Here is a 6,457-nt window from a genome sequence, read left to right as displayed (position 1 = left end):
ACGTGACGCTAGGGAGCCAATCGGAAGGCCAGGTTCCCCTGCTCCCAGTTAGATACATTTCGCGGGGTTTTGAGTCACGCAGGCAGTCAGGATCCGGACCAGCTAGGGGTAAGAGGTGGATGCAGGGGTCAGTGACCCTCTGCATTAGGCCAGCAGCCCCAGGCCCCCAGTTAGGTCCTGAGCCACTTAATAGCTTGTGGAGTATAGGGACAGGCCCTAGATAGGGACACTGACCCATTTATTGGTAGCTTAGTCAGGAACACAGTGCTACAGCCGTGCGGCACTGCGAGGTGGGTTCTGGGCTCAGAACACCATCAAAGACCCTGGGACTAAGGTGATATTATCCGCGCTGGAATTCACCCAACGCGGTGTGGAGGACAACGTCGGATCGGGCGGATCTCCGGTGATATCGCGGTACCCGTGGCTGGAGCCCGGGCAGGTAACCTGCAACTCACGTGCACCAACCAGGCCTATCACCAGACATAGTGGCTGCGCAGTCACACATACACATGCACAGTGGTATTTGACTTTGGGTGTGCGAGACATTTGGGTGGGGGTTACTGGACACAGGGTGGGATCACTCTATGGGAGGTTAGCGTCCGCCGTGACGCCTGAGGTGGTAGCGTCCGCCGTGACGCCTAGTGTGATTAGCGTCCGCCGTGACGCCCAGAGTGGTTAGCGTCCGCCGTGGCGCATGACGGTTGTGTTGATGTATGTAGATATAGTTGGTTATGCAGTAAAGCCAGTCCTGTTTTACATTCGTTCGCTTTGTGTCGTTGTTTCCTGTGAGGGCCTCCTCCCACTCCGTTGGGATCCCTCCCAGGTGGAGGCGTTGCACCTAGAGATGTATAAGATGTATGTACCCCAGGTTCCCCGTGGCGGAAGCTCAGCCCTCCTGTGAGCCAACAGGTAATGCACCACACCTGCGTAACCTTGCATGTTCCTACACCTCCACAGTATTATCTGCGAGTGGGTGGGGGAAAACCCGTTACATAAAAAACAAATACATGGATAGTCCTGGCAGGTACTCTGACGCGTTTCACGCACAGGGCGCTTTGTGCGTGAAACGCATCAAAGTACCTGCCAGGACTATCCATGTATTTGTTTTTTAGTTAATAAACTTTTTTTGTATCCTGCCTGCCTGCAGTTCATTTGAAATAGCTGTGCTCCAGCTTTTTTCCTTCGGGACGTTCTCCTTCTACTGCGCATGTGCTTGGATGCACGCTGCATTGAAGACCCATCACTCATTTCTTACTTGCTGGGCCGTGCGGATGGTACGGTTTTTACATACTGCACAAGGGAAGCGTCGCAGCGATCAGCTGTTCTCCGGTTCTCCAGGCATCACACATTTGGTGCTTGAGAAACGCACTGGGAGCTTAGACCGGAGAGACTGATGGACAAAAGCCAGTCTACCGAAGGGGCTTATCATCAACCGGCAATTCCCTTCACCAGCTGCATCAACCATCTGGAGCTGTGAGTCTCCAAAGCTTCCTCCTCCTCCTCCCTCCCCTTCAGGATTCAGAAGGACAATCGTGAGTACTTTTCGCAAACTATTAGTGCTATCAAGATTAGCCATTTGCCTACACTTGACATAATTTGTTCATACAATCACCATTAGTGGATGGGAGAGGGAGTCATATACTATTGACATGGACATATACATCATTATTTTTTTTCACGGATCTTCAAACTTCAAACAGGCAATGAACTATTTATTTTCATTGAGCACCGATATTTTCTCAGTGCTGACATCAGCCCTGAGTACAAATCTCTAGTACACCAGGAGGTACTATTACAGATGTTACGACATCGACTACTAGCTACTATCTGCCACCCAGCCTATCTATCTATTACTGACCATTTTTGAGGTGTATGAATGCATGTTATTGGGGCTATCTCGTCTTCTCTTCTTCAAGGAGAGCATCTGTCAACAGGGCCTCTTCTTCTGACCCTTGTGTGTGTCAGATACTGTATGCTGATCTCATAGAGCAGTGACCGCCATTTCCACTGTTTTCTCCTACCTTGTAACTGGTTACTCTAATATAGAAAGGTTATGCTATATCAGAGAGCGGTTGAGGAGTGATAATGCAAGGGGAATACACATTACAACTACTTTGTTTTTTACAAACTTATAGTTTCACTATATTTTGAAATACATTTATAGAGCATATATATTTTATTAACCTTTCAAAAATAAAGTGCAAAGAGATTTGCCCTGATGCTTAAAAAGGTTTAGAAATGTACACAGTACAGGTACTTAAACATTTTTTATTACTTATATGAACCGTTTTGCAGGATCATAGGGAGGGGGGTACACATATACTTACCTTTTATAAAGGTAAGAAATCCAGTGCCTTTTGGTGACAGTAGGTGCGCGCTGACTGCCTGGTCTCCTAGTGTCCTTTATAATAGTCTCTTCTTATCATGTATCAATTGTCTCTTCTTATCTCTTATCACTTCTCCCGTGCAACCAATCAATACGTTCCGTGACGTATGACGCTGGAGACCATGACAACGGAGGCCTGACTTCAGCACTCCCCCACGAGGACGCGGACCGGCTGTTTGCTGCTTGCAGTTCCTCACACAAATTATCGGGACTCTCTCTCAGGTATAGTTCTGCCATCCCATGTGTGTGGGACTGTGTACAATCAATTGGGACTTAGCTGAAGTTAACATCGGAGTTCTGATAATGGGGAGACCGGAACGATTTTATTAATTGTAAGTTTTGTATGGTTTATTTTTTGACATAAAATATGATCTATTTTTACTTAAAACGTCTCTGTGCGCTTTTTCTTTTATTTTAGAAGAAATCCAGTGCCTACAGTATTTTTGTTCATACAATTAAATTCGTAAGATCTAGGAGGTTCAACAGATCGGAGTACACGCTATAGATGTTCTCTATACATCTAATCACATGACAAGTTATAATCAGGTCATCTTCATGCTATTGAACTTTAACTAGAAGCAACAGATCTCTCAACAATATAGAATGCATGACAATCATTTCACGTGATACATTATAACATCACAAGTCACATGCATGTCACAAGACCTTATTGATGGGCCAAAATTCTTTGGAGAAAGGAGAGAAAGATCCCAGTTTGTTTAAGTGTATAGAAGTGCACACCCTACTTGTTATCAGTTTGCTTTCTCTAAACTCAACCAACCCACTCCCCAGCCGAACGTCACAGGTCAGGCTCTCTGCGGGTATTGCAAAGTCACCAGGTGTGTCTGTTACATTACAAAGAGCTGCTGTCCCACCCACATCACCATGTGACATGGAAGGCCTGCTGTTTGTTCATTTGATGCTATTATTACTACTTCTTGGGATGGAACAGGTAAAGGAAGATAGGAATCAAACACAACTCATAGAAAAAGAATGTGTGTATGTGTATACAAAATAAGAGAAAAAATATGTATTAAAAAGATATATATGTATTAAAAAGATATAGATATATGTATTAAAAAGAGACTCATCTACTGCAATACTGGTCACTGGCTCTATGTTTTTTGCTGTTGCTTTGTCAGGAGCCATGTACTGTACATTGTGTCCAAATTGGACATCTTAAATACCCTCCAGCACTGCTGCAGTAATTCAATCAAAACTAATTAATTAGAATGACTAAAACTTGATGTCTATTATAGACCAACTACAAAAAATTGCAAGACATGGAAAACTAATCCCGTGGGTGGTGCTTCTAATATCTGAAGTGTGGTAGCAATATAGCTAAGAGATCCGGGACCATAAACAGATTAAATGATTCATCCAACGTGCACAATTATGTGTATGTGAGGGTATGCAGCTCAACAATAGTGCCACGAATAACAAGCCGACATAAGGGAAACACAGGCGGCGCAATTAGAGGATGAGCTCCGTGGCATTAGTACTCACCCTATCTGAAAGTGCCCAAATCAGTGATCCGTCGGTCCGCATGGCTGGAACACCCAGTTACCACAAAAACACACTCGCTATTAAGCGAAAAGCCCATTGGAGTGAAGGATAAACAACTCACGGTTTTCTGTGAAGGTCCCAGGAACAGCGTGCTTCTGTCCGGAAAGAGGAATAGCAAAAAATAGGTACATGCTGAGCACTAGAACAAGGATGGTGTAAATAGCGCTAACAATTATATCAAAAAATCAATAAAAATTATTACACAATAAAAACCACAGTGTAATGTGTAACTAAATATAGGACGGCTTCCAGGATATATAATGCAGGGAAGATAGAGAGTTTTTGGTGTGATGTATGTTTTAAGGCTCAAATATATAAGCCTTATCCAAAGAACCCGCATGTGTAGTTGCATGTACTCTGCAACATGCTCTTTTAATAAAGCATTAGCCTCCAGCCCTATTTTCAACGCAGTGATCAGCATCTACCTATTTTCAACTACAAAAAATGGTTATGTGCAGTAATATACTATCCTAGTGACAAAGATGCAAGGTAGGAGCACTGCAAAAAAAGGCAGGCTGGAGGCAGGTAAAAAAATCAATTATATTTTAATAGGCATGGAGCCAAACCACGAACATATAGGTAAGTAAAATATTTGATAAAGTGCCATCAAGGCAGGAAACGCGTCAGAGGACTTTTAACATTACTTTGGAATAGATTGTATACTCTATGAGAGCTGTCTCTGTGTGCTCTTCGAATTTTTAGTAGAAATTGAACATACGGGAAGCTGGGGAAACATCCCTCTAGGAACAGCACCAGGACTTCTCCACATCTATAAAGTTCTCCTATATAGAGACTAGACTCTATTTTCATGTGCATTTGTAGTTAATAACTTAATTCTACAACTGTTTTATGCTTGAATATTGTTTGTATTCCGGTTATGTCCTGAGGTGAGCACGAATTGGAACTGATATGTTATACTAGCTGATATACCCGGCGTTGCCCGGGCGTGGAAGGGCAGGGGGCATGGAGTGGAAGGGCGGGGGGGGGGGCAAAGGGCAGGGAGGGGGGGGGGCAAAAGGGCAGGGAGGGGGGGGGCAAAGGGCAGGGAAGGGGGGGGCAAAGGGCAGGGAAGGGGGGGGGCAAAGGGCAGGGAAGGGGGGGGGGCAAAGGGCAGGGAGGGGGGGGGGCAAAGGGCAGGGAGGGGGAAAGGGCAGGGAGGGGGGGACAAAGGGCAGGGGGAGGGAGTGCAGGGGGGGCAAAGGGCAGGGGGAGGGAGGGCAGGGGGGCAAAGGGCAGGGGGGCAGGGAGGGTAGGGGGGGCAAAGGGCAGGGTGAGTCTTGGACACGTTAAATAACCCATTCCCCTGCGTTTACTCACCTTGCACACGGCCGCGCTCCTCTTCCTCTGGGTACCGGCCGCCCTCCTCCTCCACCTCGGGCTCCTCAGCGGAGAGGCTGAGACGCTCCGGTGAGGAGGTGCTGTGCCTTTCGCGTGGAGAGGCGGAGACAGCCGGAGGAGCGCCCTGTGTGAGGGGAGAGACGCACAGTGCGTGCTCTGTGTGTGTGTGGGGGTGGGGGGGTGAGCGAGAGCGCCAGGTGAGGGAGTGGCCTATGTGTGGTGAGAGCCGTGGGGAGTTGAGAGTCCCCCGCTGTGTCCCGGGCGCTCGCTCCGCTCCCCCGCTGACAGTAGCGGCGCCGGGGGGGGGGGGGGGGGGTGTGAAAGCGCGGGAAACAGGGAGACACGGGGAGAGGAGGAGGTGCGCGCGGGTCACGATGACTTGGATTTCAGGCTGATGTTCAGGGAAGAAGAGGCGGAGCCTCTGGGACCGGTGGGTAAGAGACCGGCAGATGTGCTGCTAACACTGTGAGCCCCAATGTATGTAACACCCACCCCCCTACCATGTGTGTGTGTGTCTGTGTGTGTGTCTGTGTGTGTGTGTCCTTTGGCCCGTCACTCCGCCTCAGGCCAATGAGAGGTGTGCAGGGGCGGGCGGGCCAAGGGACCAATGAGATTTCCCCTAGGGACAGAGGCCATGCAGACATCCAGATAGGCATACAGTGCTTTCACAAATATAGTATAAGATAACACACATTCCCACTGTAACGCTGCTGACTGCAGGACAGGATACGGACCCGCAGGGCAGAGGTAGGGAGTAAGTACACCAACTTTGGCCTGGGATCTGAAGCTTGGGGTGCAGGGGAAACACAGGTCCAGTTCCAGGGAAGGTGCAGGCACAGGCATGGGGAAGACTCAGGAACAGACTCAGGAACAGACTCAGGAACAGACTCAGAAACAGACTCAGGAACAGACTCAGGAAGAACCAGACAGGAACAAGACACAGGGTACTCCGGTCCAGGCAGGGGTCAAGATAACAGAATCAAAGACATAGTACTACTTTGCATGAGCAAGGTCAGGTAGCAACTGCCTGCTATTTAAGGACCAGTGGCAGCTGCAAAAGGTTTGTATCCCCCTGAGGAAGGTCCCATTCTGTAGGACTGAAACGTTGGGTTTCTGGATGTATTTTTGCTTTCACTAATAATACTTTGATTTTCAACATTGAGTGCT

General features: G+C 47.8%; 1 long non-coding RNA gene across 2 annotated transcripts; it reads right to left on the bottom strand.

Annotated features, from left to right (window-relative positions):
- Positions 1–1,138: 1,138 nt before the first annotated feature.
- LOC142498489 (uncharacterized) lies at positions 1,139–4,092 on the bottom strand. 2 transcript variants are annotated; one of them, XR_012802439.1, is made up of 3 exons: positions 4,014–4,092; positions 2,328–2,683; positions 1,139–1,509 (listed from the first exon to the last, which is right to left on the bottom strand). It is a non-coding gene; the product is annotated as an uncharacterized LOC142498489 (long non-coding RNA). The 2 variants fall into 2 exon arrangements; XR_012802438.1 differs by having other exon boundaries at positions 3,893–4,086.
- Positions 4,093–6,457: the final 2,365 nt, after the last annotated feature.

This window comes from Ascaphus truei, chromosome 7, assembly GCF_040206685.1.
Source record: "Ascaphus truei isolate aAscTru1 chromosome 7, aAscTru1.hap1, whole genome shotgun sequence".
Classification (NCBI taxonomy): domain Eukaryota; kingdom Metazoa; phylum Chordata; class Amphibia; order Anura; family Ascaphidae; genus Ascaphus; species Ascaphus truei.
The sequence above is the reverse complement of the archived record's forward strand: the minus strand, read 5'-3'. Positions and strand labels throughout refer to the sequence as shown.